The following is an 18,180-nucleotide window of genomic DNA, read 5'->3' on the forward strand; positions in this document are numbered from 1 at the left end:
GCTCGTTCATTTTGTTTATATCTATATTATGTAACACAACTGTATAAACTGTGTCTTTTGAAACAAATTGTAAAACTTTTAATATGTAATGTAATGTTTGTTTCACTTTACTTACTATGTACATTGGATTTGATACTCAACGTGGAGTCAAGCCCGGAAATGTTTCCGCCTTCGGTTTTCGGGGTGTGACACATCAAGTCATCAATATTTATTCAAATTGTTAAACTCTTCAAATGTATTTCAAAACTTCTTTTTAAAACTTATATATTGTTAAAATCATGACTACATAGATATAATTATGTAAATAATGTTTAAAGGACTTTGGACTAATAACTCGCTTTACTTCCTTTTCCTTGTTTGGATGTGGACTTAGACTATCGGTTATCTGTCTGAAGGTCATTTAAATCTTAATTATATATTATTTATTTGTATGTAGATATAAAAGTACTATCAATCAGTTCAATACCTTTGGGTAGCAAAGGTGTACATTCATTCATTCAAACTACAGAAATAACTAGTAAACTATAATAGGTATAGTTTAGGAGATTACTACACACTATCACTATACAAGTATGACCTCTTCGCATTAAGCCCTGGACTAAACTCACAACACACAATGTTTAAAGAACAAAGAAAACAAAAATATTTTTGTGATTTTTGAATTTTTCAAAATTAAAAACTTAACAAAATAAAATCTTTTTGGATTTTTAATTTTTCAAAAACATAATTGAATAAACATAAAATCTTTTTGGATTTTTGATTTATCAAAAACAAAAATGAATAAACATAAAATCTTTTTGGATTTTTAATTTTTCAAAAACAAAAACTACAAAATGAATTGCAAACCTAACCTTAGTTGTTATGATCGCAAATGCAAAGAGATGTGGATGCGAAGCCATGCGAAGCCACTGGATGAACAGTAACATCTGAACAATTCTGACTCATAACTGTTGAATGAAACTTTCATGCTTGATATTTTGGAATTGAATTCGCATCAATCATCCCCAAACCTGCTAAAATTCTTAAAAATGATTTTTCATCAAGAGGTTTTGTAAAAATATCAGCAAGTTGTTCAGTTGTTTTAACAAAATGAATTTCAATATTCTCATCTTCCACATGATCTTTAATAAAATGATATCGAAGAGCAATGTGTTTTGTCTTTGAATGTTGTAATGGATTATGACAAATGCGAATTGCACTTTGCGAATCACAATACAAGGGAATCTTTTTCATGTTTATTGCATAGTCACGAAGTTGACTCTGAATCCAAATAATTTGCAAAGTGCAAGCAGCAGCAACAATGTATTCAGCCTCAGCAGTTGATATAGTCACACAAGTTTGCTTCTTCGCTTTCCAACTTACCAAATTCCCATCCAATAGTTGACATCCACCACTCGTACTTTTCCTATCCAAAGTACATCCTCCTAGATCAGAATCTGAAAAAGCTTGAATGAAAAATCCCATATTCGAAGGATACCAAAGTCATAACGAAACTGTTCCCTTAAGATAGCGAAAAATATTTTTCATTGCAGTCAAATGAGGTTCTCTGGGATTAGCTTGATATCTAGCACAATTACATATTGAAAACATAATATCAAGTGTACTTGCAGTTAAGTACAATAAAGACCCTATGAGGCTTCGATAAAGTGTTAAGTCAACAGCAGGAGCATCTAACAAAGGAGTTAATCTTGTTCCCACTACCATTGGTACTCTCAATTTCGTGCTGTTAGTCATTCCAAAATTTTCAAGCAAGTTCTTCATGTATTTTTCTTGATTGATTAAGATTCCATCCCTGTTCTGTCTTATATTCAATCCAAGAAAATTATTAATTTTTCCCATCATGCTCATTTCAAATTGACTTTTCATTAGATTTTCAAATTCAATTGACAATGATGGGTCAGTTGAGCCAAAAATAATATCATCAACATAAATTTGAAAAAGCATAAGATGATTCCCAAATTTCTTGCGAAACAAAGTGGGGTCAACTGATCCTTGTTTAAATTTAGATTGTTTCAAGAAATTTGTAAGTGTTGCGTACCAGGCTCTTGGTGCTTGTTTTAACCCATAAACTGCCTTGTCAAGAATATAGACATGATCAGGATGTTCCTCATTTATGAATCCTGGTGGTTGTTCAACGTACACTGTTTCTTCAAGTTCTCCATTTAAGAATGCACACTTAACATCCATTTGATAAACATCAAAGTCTTTGTGAGCTGCATAAGCTAAAAATATGCGAACTGCTTCGAGTCTTGCAACAGGAGAAAATGTTTCTTCATAGTCTATTCCTTCTTGTTGCGAATAACCTTTAACCACTAGTCTAGCTTTATTGTGAATAATATTGCCATCTTTGTCGGTTTTATTTTTAAAAATCCATTTTAATCCGACAATTGAAACATCAAAAGGTTTAGGAATTAATCTCCAAACCTTGTTTCGTTCAAATTCAGCCAGTTCAGATTGCATAGCAACAACCCAATCTGAGTGTTCCATAGCATCCTTTACTGTCTTTGGCTCTATCTTCGAAATAAAGACATTAAACATACATAGTTCTTGGTTCGCATTCAGTACCTCATTTTTTGCACGAATTTGAGCTCTTGTCAACACAGCATCTTGTGGATTTCCAATTACCTGTTCTTTTGGATGATTTCTTGTCCATTTCTCAAGTGGAGGATAATCAGGATTTAATTCCAATGGTGCATCTTCATATATATCTTCATTTTCAGATCCTGCAACAGAAAAATTATCATTTAGTTCATGAAACTCATCATTTTCATCAAGGTTAATTGTCTCTGTTTCATCATGCTCCCCCTCAACATGATGTTCATCTTGATGCTCCCCCTCAAAATGATGTTCCTGTTGATTTTGCGAATGCTTCCCCTAAACTTGATGACTCATATTTTTATTCTCCCCCTCGAAAGTTGGTTGACTGTCTTCATTATTTATCGTATGCTCCCCCTCCATACGGTCATCAGGCACACTTTCGCAAGATATTGACCTTGTAGTAATTGTCGAATCATCAGTATGTTTTGAGGATTCTGATATTTGATTATCAGAAACATTGTTTTCCGCATTAATTTCCCTATTAGGATTCCAAAAATTAAGTCATAATCAAAATCATTTATTTCAGAATTATCAATTTGTGTATCTGAATTAACAAGAATTGATTTATTCTTAAATTTACTATCCGTTTGTTTAAGATAGTAATCATCAAAAGTTAAATTGAAAGTTTCTTCAACTTTTCTTGTTCGCTTGATGAGCACTCTGTATGCAACTGAATTGTGCGAATATCCTAAGAATATGCCTTCATCAGCTTTAGCTTGGAACTTGGACAAAGTATCTTTAATATTCATTATAAAACACTTGCAACCAAAAACATGAAAGAATTTGACATTAGGTTTCCTATTGTTGATTATTTCATATGGAGTAACATTGAATCTTCTATGAATGAATGATCGATTATGAGTAAAACATGCAGTTGAAACTGCTTCAGCCCAAAGATATTGAGGTAGATTCGCATATGTTAACATGGTTCTTGCTGCTTCGCATAGAGATCAATTTCTTCTTTCAACAACACCGTTTTTTTGAGGAGTATATGGTGATGAGAAATTATGCGAAATGCCTTTGCTTGTGAGAAAAGAATCAAGAGTTTGATTTTTAAACTCAGAACCATTATCACTTTTAATTTTGTGAACACTCTTTTTCAGACTAAGCTCAATCTTTTTGATAAAATCAATCATCGTCTGAGCAACTTCAGATTTTAACCTGAGAAAAAATACCCATGTGAATCGAGAAAAATCATCAACAATAACTAAAATGTACCGCTTTTTATTGATTGTAGCAACAGTCGACGGTCCACATAAGTCAATGTGAAGAAGTTCCATTGGTTCTATGATTTTTGAATCTATCACAATTGGATGACCTTTTCTATGTTGTTTTCCTTGTTCGCAAGCTACACACAGAGAATCATTGTCAAATTTTAGTACAGGTAAACCGCGAACTAAATCTTCAGTGACAAGTTTGTTAATATTGCGAAAGTTCAAGTGTGACAATCTTCTATGCCAAAGCCAGTTGACATCATTAGATGCCTTTAATAGTAAACACACAGCAAGTTTTCCCACGTTTGGTTTGATGTCCAGTGTAAACATATCACCATGCCTTTTTGATTTGAGAAGTACTTCATTTGACTTCACATTTGAAATGATACTTCCTTCTTCATTAAATACAACCTGGTTTCCAGTACCCACAACAAGTTGTGGCATACTAATCAAGTTATGTTGAAGTCCTTCAACATAAGCAACCATGTTAACAGTGAATTGTCCATTTGTGACTTTTCCATAGCCTTTCACTTGACACTTGTGATTATTCCCAAATTTGACTACTCCTGCATTTTCCAAGCTTCTATAATCTCGCAAGTTTTCCTTTCTTCCAGTCATATGACGAGAGCAACCACTATCAATATACCATGTCGCATCATATTGCTCGTCACACATCACCTGCATTTATTGTAAAAATTTAGGAACCCAAGACTTATTGGGTCCATCATTAGTAGAATGAAACAAATTCTTTGAATTTAAAAACCATGTTTTCACTTTGTTTGTAACAGTATCCATTATATCAACATCATCAAATCTAGATATTGAAATATAGTCGTTCAATAGTTCTGGATTTCCATTGATTGTAATCTCATCCCTCACAACATTCGCAGCTTTGATAACTGGTTTCCATTTTTGAACCGGAACTTGCGAATTATGAGATGTTGAACTAGTAGTGGAAGAGTTATTTGCAAACTTGTCAAATGCATTCTTTATTTGTTGCTGTGAAAACTTCCCATTTTGATATTGTCTTCCTTTCCCTTCAAGCCATCGATTGATCGTACTTACATCAGATTTTCCTTTTGTGTATGAAACTTTGGTCGGTTTTGAAACTGAAGGATTTGGAAATTTTGGTTGTTTTGGTGAAAATTTCACTTTTGCTTGAGTTGAATTTTTCAAAGGTGATGACATATTCGTGAATTTGCCAACATTTTGAAACTTTTGATTATTCACAAATTTTTGCGAAGTCTCAAATTTTCTATTGTTGTCATATTTGCAAACAAATGGAATTTTGTCAACAGAATTTATTGGTTTATGAAAACCTGTATCTGTTTGTTTATTTTTGCTTTGAAATTTTGAGGATGCTGTTTTTGAAATTTGTTCTTTTTCAACTTTTGGTTTATCATTAGACACAACTTGCCAAAAAAATTGTTTTTCTTGCTTTTCTTTTTGAAACTTTATTTTCTGTTGAATAATTTCCAACCATCAATTTGAATTCATGAGAGTTTAATTTCACTTCAGCCTTTGGTTTTTCAACTTTTTCAAAAACTTTGTTTGCTTTTTCACCTTTAACCACCCATTTTTGTGATGACTTTTGTTTTTGAAACACATAAGGATTTTGAGTTAAATTGTTTTCTTCTGTGTTTTGATTTGCAAAAAAACCTTTAGTAGTTTACATTTGATTATCTTTTTCAATCATTTTGTTGAATTCAGGATGAATTTTTTTAGCATTCCCAGTAGTGACAAAAACTTGATTTGGAAAAATGGTTTTATCAGTGCATACAAAATTTGGATATACCACAGTGTTGGTTTCCAAATAATGTGCGCCTTTGTCATTTAAAGTTTTGTCAAATTCTTTTGTATTTTCAAACACTTGATTAACCACAACTCGTGGAGGTATTTCTTGTGAATTTTTCACTTCTTCTTTGCTTTCATCAGTATCATCAGTTTTCCAGCTTTCAACTTCCACATTATCAAAATTACAATGTTGCGAAGTAGAGGGTTTATCAGTTTCATCCTCTACTATCGAATCAACTATAATTTCTTTACCTTTGATCTTAGATGTGATATTAATGATTGACAATTGAGAACAATCAACCTCTTCTTCCTCTTCTATCTCACTGATTTCACTCACATTATTTGAATTGTCATCAATATCAGCATAATTGAATTGAGAATCAAGAGTTGAAGTTTCAGTTTTCTTTAACATTTTCACTTGTTCACTATTTGTCAAACTTTCATTGACAATGTTAACCAACTCATCAGCATTTAGGAATTCATCAATTTTGACAATACCATATGGATATCTATCATCAGGTATTTTGTCAAATGGAGCAATTATACTTTCGCAATCATAAGAAACAACATCAACTTTTTCACGTTCATATTCAAGAAAAGGTAAAAGTTTCCTATGTTGTTCTTTACTAATGTCAGAATAATGATGTAAAGCAGTTAATTTTGCATACAATCGTTTGGCAGAATTACAATATATGTTCCTTTGTGCTAGCAACAACCTAACATCATTTGTAAGATTATTTCTATCACAATTTACATTTTTGATCTGCATTTCAAGTTTTTCTACTCTGCTCCTTTTTATTTATAATTCTCTTCGTGTCTCACCTAGTTGCATATTTAAGTTTTGAGCTTCAGTACTAGCAGACACAATAACAGAATCAAAATAAGCCACAGTATCATCAAATGAAGTGATTTCAGCATCATAAGCATATAAAGGAATATTAAAAGATTCAAGTATAACACGTACCTTGGTGGTCATGGGTGATTTTTCTGTGGATTTGGATACAAAGCACCTCCCTGAAATATCCTCTGCGCAATCTTCAAAACTTGCGAACATAGCTCCATGTGTAGGATGCCTCATTTCTTCGTCATCAGATCCTGAAGACCAGATCTGATACATTCCCCTTTCTTCATCATCATATTCACCCTTCGCAACTAGAGACACACCTTTTGTCTTAGCGCGCAACTTTTCAATCTTTTCTGAATAGTATGCTTCGTCTTTAACTTTTTCCTTCTTCTCTTCTTTCTTTTGCAACATGCAATCAGCTGCGAAGTGATTCGCACCATTGCAGTAGTGACAGTAAATTCCTGAGTCACCTTTCAGCTTCTTCACTTCTTTTGCATCTTTTTGTTTCTCATCAGCTTTCTCATTTTTTCCTCTCCTCTCCTCCAGTTTTTGTGACTCCACTCTTTGCATCACTAGCCTTTCCTTTTGGATTAAAAGGCTTTTTGAAAAATTTCTTAACTCTGTTATTTGAGTAGAATGCCACAGCTTCATCATCAGAGTTCATAAAAAATCCTTCATTATCTGAACCATCTTTTTCATTAACATCAACTTCTGATACCTTTGAAACAAGAGCCAAAGGACCTCCGATACTCCGTTTTGATTCTTCATACATTTCTGAAACTTCACTTTCATGTGTTTTCAGCTGATTGTAGAGATCATTCAAGTGTGTTGTATCAAAACTCTGTTGATTCTTAATCATCATACTTACGCTTCGCCATTCCTTGCGAAGACCCATGATGAAAGTTAATTGAACTCCATGAGAGACCTAGTGATTCCATACCTATTGCAGCAAAACACAAGCTCATTCAGACGATCATAGTAATTTTCAAGAGTTTCAGCATCCTTTTGTCTGAATTCCTTCAGTTCAACTAGACATTGCTTCACAGAGTTGATCTTCATCTTTTCGCTACCTTGATACTTCTCTTTTAGAGTGTTCCAGATCTCCTTGGTTGTTTTACAACTACGGATGTAATTGTAAACCACAGGAGGTAGAGCACCTCTTAGTTCCCTCATGCACCTCTTTTCATTATTCTTCAACCGTTTTTATTGTTCAGCAACTTCAGCAGATGTAGTAGATGGTCCAATTGGTTGAACATTAGCCGGAGCTTGCACTGTTCCATCGATACATTTCCAAAGTTCTTCATCAATTCCATTTAAGTAATCTTCCATTCTATCCGCCCACTGATCATAGTATTCAGGAATTAACATCGGAATTTTGGTTGAGGAACCAAGCAAGTAAGAGAAGGAAGTCATTGTATTCATGTTGAAGTTCGCCATTGATGAACACAAAAATTTTCAGAAAGCTTGAAAAACTTGATGAATTTGAGAATTAATCAACTAAATTGATCACAAATCGCTAATTGATTACTCGACTAAACAATTCAAAGACATAATCAATTCAAATCTGAAGATCAAATTTGATTTTCAAAACCAAAATGCACGGAAAATTTTGAGTAAAGTTGCTACTCAAAAAGCAAATGATTATATCATGAAAATCAGATCGATGCAGTTTGAATCCTGCTCTGATACCAATTGAAGAGAATTGTTATCGAGATTATGAAAGCAATAATGATTTGAGTGATTGAAAAGTAAGAACACGAAGAGTAAATATTAATCAGATCTTATATTGATAAAGACTGATTATAGAATAAGCAGAAAGGATATTTGAGTTCCCAAAAAGTTATCCTCTACTTCTATCCTCAGTCCCTATTTATTAGGAACCTGAGTGTACAAAAAATATAGTAAGTCTAAACAATACGCTTCGCATAAAACTGACTTAGTAAAATAACTAAAAATGCAAAACTAAACAAACACACAATTCGACTTTTACAATTTAACCTCTACAGTTGAGGATGTTGAACCTAACCTGACAAAAACACTTGATGAGGTTGGAGATGCAACGGATGTTATTCTTAAAGGTACTGATGAAAAAAGTCAATTTGAGAATGAGGGTAATTCAAAACCTGAATTCAATGAAGGAAATGCAAGTGATGTTCTCCCAGAGATGGTGAAGTTGGATCTAGAAAGTGTAGCAGACCTACTTAGGGAAGGATATAGCATGGTTGAAATAGAGAGCATGAGAGGGGTACAAATTGAATTGGATGATATGCCACTAGTTGAGATGGTTAGTTTGACTTCATCATTTTCTAAGTTCCAATCATTAGTATAAAACTATTTATATCCTTTATTAATAAGTATTTTTCAAATTTTGATTAACAGGATGTAAATGAATTTGAGGATATTCCATATGTTGATGGTGTGATGGAAGGAAATGAGGGTGATGGTCTTATAAATGATGGTGTGAAGGAAAATGAGGGTGATGGTGAGGGTGATGAAGTTAGTGAAGTAGCAGGTGAGGGTGATGGTGAGGATGATGGAGAGGGTGGTGGATATGTTGAGGATGAAGGTGAGGGTGATAGTGAGGATGATGCAGAGATATGGAGGGAAATGATGTTGATGATAAAGGGCATGTACCACTCAGAAGGACAAGAAATCCCTCAAAAAGGATCCACCTGCAAAAGCTAAAGAAACATTGTTTTGACAAATATGGAAGGGGTTCCACAACAAGTTATGCAGTAGATTTGGAGTAGTTAGTTATGTATATGGGGGCAAAAGTGGGGATGGTATCGTTGGGCAATTGTATAGGTAGCCCTTTTTGGTTATTTTTTGGTATACACCCACTACTTGCAGCATACATCCATTTTTTTAGTGCTACAGTATGGCTTGCCTTTTTTGGATATTTTTTAGGCTTTTGGGTACATGTTTTGGTATACAAAATGGATGGCTACTACATGCTAGTAAAACTTATGCAACGGATGCTTTTTATTAAGGTTTATAATGAATGCCCCATATTATGGTAACCATGATGTTTTTATTTTATTTTCCTATGGATGCTAAGCATTAACAATCCATTCCTGCAAAGTCTACTTTCATTGTGAATGTAACCAAGTGTAGTTTACCTTTAATACCATAACATTAACAAGTAAATCAAGAAAACAAGTGCAACATATACATGAAATAGCAATTAACTACCATTAATACATTACAAAGATGTAACATTCAGCCATTCAAAACAAACATTACACAAATGTAACAATTCTTGATTACCCTTAATATATTGCTAGTACAAGAAAAACCAACAAACCTACATCTTAATAACCATTATTGCTAGCATCAAGAATATAACCACTACGGGTGAGCAAAAGGACCGAACCGGCCCGAACCGGACCCAACTCGGGAACCGGCTTCGGCCAAAATCAAGAACCAACCGGCCCGGTGGTTCTACCGGTTCCCGGTTCTTGTCGTGTCTTCAAATGTTGGAACAGGTCCTCGAAAAATAGCATCATACGGTTCCGGTTTTTGCCGGTTCTACCAATTTTTTCCGGTTCTACCGGTTCCGGTTCCTACCGGTACCTGGTTCCAAAAATCTACAAAAGTAACGTCCCGGTCCCGGCCCGACCGGTTCCATCGGGTTCCGATTCCGGTGCCGGTTCCGGCCGGTTCCCCGGTCCATATGCTCATCCCTAATAACCAATAACAACCATATTATCACTTCCAATAATGGCTTGATTTGCTCTGTATGAGACATTTCCAGTTCTTGACCTAGTTCTTCATCCACCCATTTGAGCAACCCGAGAATTTTAGGGAGAAATTAGGAAAAAAATAAAGAGGCTTTTACCTGATAATTAGGGCAGCCCCAAAATTTTTGTCCAGGGTTATCAGGTGTTCGTGAGGCTGATACACCACAAACATCATCACAGTTGCATCTTATTATCTTCTTGTTCCTCCTTGTACCACCATTAAAGCTTGATCTTGAAGACGAAGTTGTCATTTTTCCGTTGGAGGTTGATTCAATTTCATGCAGATTTGCAACTAACTGTGGGGGTCGAAGGGATCAAATGCAGATGGAGATGTTTGTGAATAGGTCCTTAAAGGATAAATGTCACGTATCTTCCAGCTAAGCAAGTGATAACCACCATACAATAATGAGGTGTCAACACACTAATCCCCGTTATCTTTCTCCTTTTTTTTATATACAAACCGAGAATTAGGGAGAAGGAGAGAAAAGAATAAATGTTGGTCTTTCATAGAATAGCAACCTTAAATGTATGGTCTAATGACAAAATATTCGGCCCATTGGGCTCACATATGTGTTTGCGGCCCAAGAAGATAAAAAGGATGGGTTCTCGGCCCAATAAGGCCAATGAAGAGTCTTATGGGCCAAACACTAAAATTTAGTGAATGTGGGTCCAACTAGGGCCCAAATGAGGATTCTTAGTCCAAAAGAATCAAGTTGAGGGTTTATTGGTCCATTAGGCCCAATAAGAGGATCATGTTCCAATAAAAGTTTGAACCGGGAAGTTAGGGTTTCAAACCCAAAGTTGAGTGAGTGTAGTGCATTAAATTAGGTTAAGGGCTTCACGTGTGAATTTTGATTCGAATTGTTGTTGTTGAATGAATAACATGTATAACATAATACTTAGGGTTACAAGAATTCACCAATAGTAATTTCACATGAACTGAATTTCCTAGCCCAAAATGCCAATTGTGATATCATCCCCCCGTTAGAGGGAATTTCGTCCCGAAATTCTTTTGAAAGTTGATCTTAAAAGCTAGAGAAAAGGTGAGGGTAATTTTGCATCATTTGATCTTCACGTTCCCATGTGAATTCCAGTCCGCGCTTAGCATTCCATCGAACCGTCACAATCGGAATGCGGCTTTACTTCGTACGCTTTACCTCTCAGTCCATGATTTCAATTGGCTCTTCGACGAACAGGAGATGCTCGTTCACCTCAATCTCATCCAGGGGAACAACGAGGGTTTCATTTAATAGGCACTTTTTCAAACTGGACACGTGGAATACAGGATGTATGTTGCTACGTTCTGAGGGTAGTTGTAGCTTACAAGCCACCGGACCAATACGGGCAAGGATCTCGAATGGTCCGATGTATCGTGGATTTAGTTTTCCCCGCTTCCCAAATCGGACCATCCCATTCCAAGGAGAGATCTTCAATAGCACTTGATCTCCGACTTGAAATTCTAGAGGCTTTCACCATTTGTCAGCATATCTCTTTTGTCGGTCTCGCGATGCTTGGAGTCATGCCTTGATTTGAACTATTTTCTCCATCGTTTCCCAAATGATCTCACATTCATAATCATTTAGCAGCTCAACCCACCTTCGTTGCCTCATGTTTAGCTCCTTTTGATTTAGAATGTGTTGGAGGCTTTTGTGGTCCATGATGATTGTGCACTTTGTACCATAAACGTAGTGCCTCCAAATTTTTAGGGCGAATACCACCGCTCCCAGCTCGAGATCATGAGTGGTATATTTTACTTTGTGGGTTTTCAATTGTCTGGACGCGTAAGCTATCACCTTTCCGCACTGCATCAACGCACGACCTAACCCTTGGTTTGATGCATCGCAATACACCACGAAGTCTTCTATTCTCTCTAGCAGAGACAGTACCGGAGCACTGCAAAGGGCTCGTTTCAGGGTTTGAAAAGCAAGTTCATGTTTGTCACTCCAGTTGAAAGGTACGCCCCTCTGGGTTAGAGTGGTGAACAAAAGGTGCTTAATTAGTTTAGAATTTCATTTTTCAGCAACAATGACATGCTCGGGTGGAAAAGGAAGCGGAATTGGCGATTGGAAGCTTGGATCTTGGATTTTGAAGAAAGAAGGATGTTGTTGGACAGCTTGACCCCTCGTCAATGTTTTGTCCATATCTCATCAACCGTAACTTCGATTGACGAGATTCAAAATGTTCTGAAAACTAGACACAATTTCGGCTGACTTTCGTGTTTTGAGGAAATGCTGATTCCAGTCGAACTCGACGAGTTGGTCAGAAGTTTCGCGATTCTTGACTTTGACTTGCCGTACACGGGATTTTAAGTGACGGACTCGCCAAGTCGGTCACTTGACTAGCTGAGTGTCCCCTGTTTTCAGAATTTATATATATAAACACTTCCCATTTGAACCCTAACTAATGGGGGAAGTTTAGGACGATTTTTGGAGGCCAGAAGGGTTCTTAGAAGCTATGGGTTTCAAGATTTCAACTTAGATATCAATTTGGAAGAAGATCAAAGGCAATAACACATTACTTTTATCTTAATCTTTTGCATAAACCATGTTTCAATCATTATATTATGTTTTTAGTTTGTTATTTGTTGTAGATGTGAGCTAAAAACTCATAACTTCTGTTTAGGATAGATGATTTGATAAATATGGTTTGATTTTATGATTGGATTGATTCAATTTGGTGACTTTGTTTTGTTAAGCTTGTTAAAGATCCTTATGTGTTAACAATAACTATTTTCTGTTAATTAACCAGCAAATTAAGTTGCATGAACATCTCTTAATTTCTAATCTCATATGATTTATGTGAAAACATTGTTATATGCCTAGGAATAGCGAATGTGAAACTAAGGTTAACTAGAAAATAAGTAAGTTAATGTGTGATCTTGTGTGACGAACCATCAACAAGGATTTAATTGAATTAGCATATTTGACTAGCTTACTACAAGTCTTACTTAACCCGAATCAATAAACTAGGAAATTCATTAGTTTAACCAATTGGCCACTGTTTGAATTAATTAGTTTTCTAAGGTTTAGTAATAGCGAACGTGAACCTAATCGCATTAATCGGTAGCCAAATCCAATTAATCCATTGCATTTTTCATAAAATCAACCATAGGAATAAATGATTCAAAACCTAAACAGAAGTCTTCTTTATTATTGAATTTAGTTGATCTTTATTTATAGCTGTTAGTTGCTTAGTTTGCGTGTTAGTAAAGTATTTAAGTTTCTAGTCTTGCAAAACTATAGAAAACCCCTTTTTATTACTTGTTTTATTTAGATAATATTAGTAGTAATTTTAATTGTTTACCGTTCCCTGTGTTCGATACCCTACTTATCTAAACTAAACTTCTAATCGATAAGTACACTGTCTTTCGTGTGTTTGTCTTTGTGTTTAAGTTAGTAGGATTAAAACTAGTGTATTCAACACACATCAGAATCCAGAACTCGCACTTGGAAAGGTTTGCATACATTTTCTCCGCCCTTAGCATTTCCAAAACTTGTTGTAGGTTTTGGCCATGTTCTTCCTTGTTTTGAGAGTAAACGAGTATGTCATCAATGAAAACAATTACAAAGTTGTCTAGGAATGGGGGTCAAACTCAATTCATGAGGTTCATAAATGTTGTGGGGGAATTCGTTAGACTAAAGGGCATAACAGCGAATTGATAATGGCCATATCGAGTTTGGAAAGCAGTTTTGGGGATATCTTCTTGCCAAACTCGAAGTTGATGATATCCGGACCTCAGATATATTTTGGAAAAGTAACTAGCTCCTTGAAGTTGATCAAATAGATCATCAAACCGAGGGATTTGGTATCAGTTCTTGATAGTGAGCTTGTTCAACTCCCGATAGTCAATGCACATTCTGAAGGATCCGTCAATCTTTTTGACAAACAAGACCGGAGCTCCCCAGGGTGAGAAACTCAGACTTATGAATCCTTTCTCTAGAAATTTGCTTAATTGGCTAAATAACTCTTGCATTTCAGCGGAGCTAACCTGTAGGGTGATTTAGCAATTGATGTGGCTCTTGGTATTAGGTAAATTCGGAATTCGACCTGTCTTGCTGGGGGTGTTCCCGGAAGGTCTTCAAGAAATATATCCGGAAAGTCACGTACCATTGGGATATCTTTAATGTTTATTTCCTCTTTTATTTTATCTACAACATGGGCAAGGAAGGCATAATTTTTCTTGTGCATGCATTTTTGTGCCTTGATGCTCGAGATGAGACGGAGATTCGCACCAGGTTTATCACCGTAGATTATTAGGGTTTTGGTGGTTGGGGAGGTGAAGGTGAACGACTTTCTCGTAGCACATAATATCAGCATGGTGGGGGCTTAACCAATCCATGTCGATTATCACATCAAAAATCCTAATATTGATTGGCATCAAATCTATTTGAAATGAGTGGTTGTTTAATGTTAACGTGCATCCTACGTCAACGTCTTTGGTTGTTTCGGTTCTCAAACCAAGGGAGTTGGTATCAGTTCTTGATAGTGATTTTGTGCAACTCCTGATAGTCAATGCACATTCTGAAGGATCCATCCTTCTTTTTTGACAAACAAGACCGGAGCTCCCCAGGGTGAGAAACTCAGACTTATGAATCCTTTCTCCAGAAGTTTGCTTAATTGGCTTGATAACTCTTGCATTTCAGCGGGAGCTAACCTGTAGGGTGATTTGGCAATTGATGTGGCTCCTGGTATTAGGTCAATTCAGAATTCGACCTATCTTTCTTGGGGTATTCTCGGAAGGTCTTCAGGAAATATATCTGGAAAGTCACATACCATTGGGATATCTTTAATGTTTATTTCCTCTTTTGTTTTATCTACAAAATGGGAGAGGAAGGCATAATTTTTCTTGTGCAGGCGTTTTTGTGCCCTGATGCACAAGATGAGACGGAGATTCAAGAAATATATCCGGAAAGTCACATACCATTGGGATATCTTTAATGTTTATTTCCTCTTTTATTTTATCTACAACATGGGCAAGGAAGGCATAATTTTTCTTGTGCAGGCATTTTAGTGCCTTGATGCACGAGATGAGACGGAGATTGGCTCCATGTTTATCACCGTAGATTATTAGGGTTTCATGGTTGGGGAGGTGAAGGCGAACGACTTTCTCGCGGCACATAATATCAGCATGGTGGGGGCTTAACCAATCCAGGTCGATTATCACATCAAAACTCCTAATATTAGCTAGCATCAAATCTATTTGAAATGAGTGGTTGTTTAATGTTAACGTGCATCCTACATAAACGTCTTTGGTTGTTTCAGTTTTCCCATTAGCCATCTCCACCGTGAAGGCTTCGCTTAGCTTTTGGGGTTGTTGGTTTAGTAAGTGTTTGAATGTATTACTCAAGAAACTCCGCTCAGCCCCACTATCAAATAGGATGCATGCGTAAGTGTTGTTAATGGGAAACGTACCAGTAACAACCGTCGGGTCTTGAGCTGCCTCTCCTTGATCCAATGTCAGGACCCTGCCTGATCCTCCTGCTCCTTGGTTGTTGGATTTGGGGCAATTTCGTCTAAAATGGCCAGTTCCTCCACATCCATAACAAGCATGACTGGCCCCGGCGTTATTGTTGTTGTTGTTATTATTATTGTGGCTGTTTGGCTATTGGTTCTGTTGGGTTTGAGATATGCAATACCGAGAGGTGTGCCCCTTGCGGTTGCAGTTGGTACACTGCATTTCTCTGCACTCACCATTATGGTGGTAGTTGTATTTGTTACATTTTGGTAAGGTTCTTGAGTATGGCCCGGTAGCAATTTGCGCAGATGAGGTTGGAGCAGCTGGGGCTGGTGCAACTTGAGTGGTAGTAGCGTGGAATGCCACGATTTGCTACTTTTTAGAGGATCCTTGGTTCTGTCGCCCCTTTCATTTGTTCTCCCCATTCTTCTTTTTATTCCCTTCCTTTTTGGTCTCATTCTCAGCAGTTTTGGTACTCTTCTTATTGCCATGATCGTAATGCTTCTGAGCTAGCCTCTTTGCACTGTCAAAAGTCTCAGCGTTTGTTGCAATCAAATTTCCTTGGATTGGGGAAGTTAATCCCCAAATGAACCGCTCAATCTTCCTTTCCCTCCGAAGTGATCATACTCGGGCACAAAAGGGCTAGTTCACTGAATCTTGAGATGTACACCTCGATGTCTGATTTTTGCACTGTGAGGTTCCATAACTCTTGTTCTAGTTTCTATACTTCCCCACGTGGATAGTATTCTGCCATCAACATCTCTTTTATTTCTCCCCAAGGCATAGCGTTTGCAACCGGCAAACTCTTGCCCTCCACATGACCATTCCACTAAGATAGGGCTTGGTCAACAAATGTGCAGGATTCAAACTTCACCCTGCTTTCTTCTGGACATTTGCAGATCTCAAAGACAAACTCGGTCTTTTCAATCCATCACTTCAAGGCTATCACAACACCAGTTCCATTGAATGTTGGAGGTTTGGCATTTGAGAAATCTTTGTAGGTGCAGGCTTTTACAGGTCCTTGGTTCATTCCTTGGGTTGAGCTTCCAGTTCATTGACCATTTCCGCCGTCATTGTTTCCATTATGAATATGATCCAGTGATGCGGTTACTGTAGCCGATCCTGCTGCCTGGAATGCAACAGAGCTCACCTCCGGCGGAGGCGGCGGTGGTGGTGGCATCGTGTGATTTTTTCCACGTACCGTTCTTTGAGGCATCTTCTATCATGGAACAGAAAGATGGTGAGTACATAGCAGTTCGTGGTTTCGAGTTCCTTTGGCATATAGCAGTTTCAGTGGTTCGGTTGTGCATATAAGTGAATTCATACAATAAATGGGATTTGAGCATTCTAACACTCCTATGGTGTACATGCAACCCTAGAAACCTTGGATTTATAATATACATGCAAATAAGAATTTTCCAAGGTTCTCATCCTAACTAGAATGTTATGGGGTACTTGTAACATAAAAGACTAGTAGAATAACATACCTTTTCTTGTGGTTGATTGCTTGGAGTTTTGAGAGCCTAGCACCAATAATGTGGATGCCTCAAATGGAATCACAAATCACCACACAACATGGAAAAGTTGAGATAATAGTATAGTACACTAGAAATCGGCCCACCCGTGTTTTTCCTCACACACTAGTTCCATTTCATGTGCCAAGGACCTCTTTATATAGTGTGGTGGATTAGGGTTACATCCATGTAAACCCTAATACCCATGATTTTTCCTTTCCATAGGATCCTTTGGTTAAAAGCTCCATGGACTTCCATGCAAGCCTAGCCCATTTTAAATAAGCATTGGCCCACTATATATATATATATATATATATATATATATATATATATATATATATATATATATATATATAATAGTCCATATTTAATTAGTTCCTTTTGATCACTAAATTAATTCCAAATTAATTCAAGATCGATACTAATTAAATAATATGATTTCATATTAATAAATTATAACTTATAATATATTAATAAATCATAAATATACTATTCTCAAAAGATTATCCATACAAATTGTTCGGGTGAAGTGCAACCCAAATGGACCATGTCAGGTCGGGTCAAGCACATACCAAATATAGTTATGGACTTAGACATCTTATCCAACAGTCTCCCACTTGGATAAGTCTAATAACTATATTTGTAGACATGACTTCAGGAACCGACCACCAATCATAGATCTTAAAACTATGTTGAACTATGAAGTGACATTTTAGATAAGTGATCATATAATCCTCCGTTCTCAAGATATCAGCCGGACAAATACATGGAACAACGTCGTACTTATTGTCCATCAGTTTATTTCCCGATTTCCAATTTGTTTGACATAGAACTAAACTGAACACATCAATCTGGTTCTGACCGAGCCCGACACATAGGTCAAAACAAAATAATCGAGGGGCCCATATATCACTTCTAATCCTCTAAGGACTAAAAGGAACAGATAAACTTCGACTCATATACTTTTACTAACTACTTGTTGAATCATACACAAAGGTACATTTTATAACATCAAGTTACT

This window comes from Lactuca serriola, chromosome 3, assembly GCF_051521515.1.
Source record: "Lactuca serriola cultivar US96UC23 chromosome 3, Lser_US96UC23_V15, whole genome shotgun sequence".
Lineage (NCBI taxonomy): Eukaryota > Viridiplantae > Streptophyta > Magnoliopsida > Asterales > Asteraceae > Lactuca > Lactuca serriola.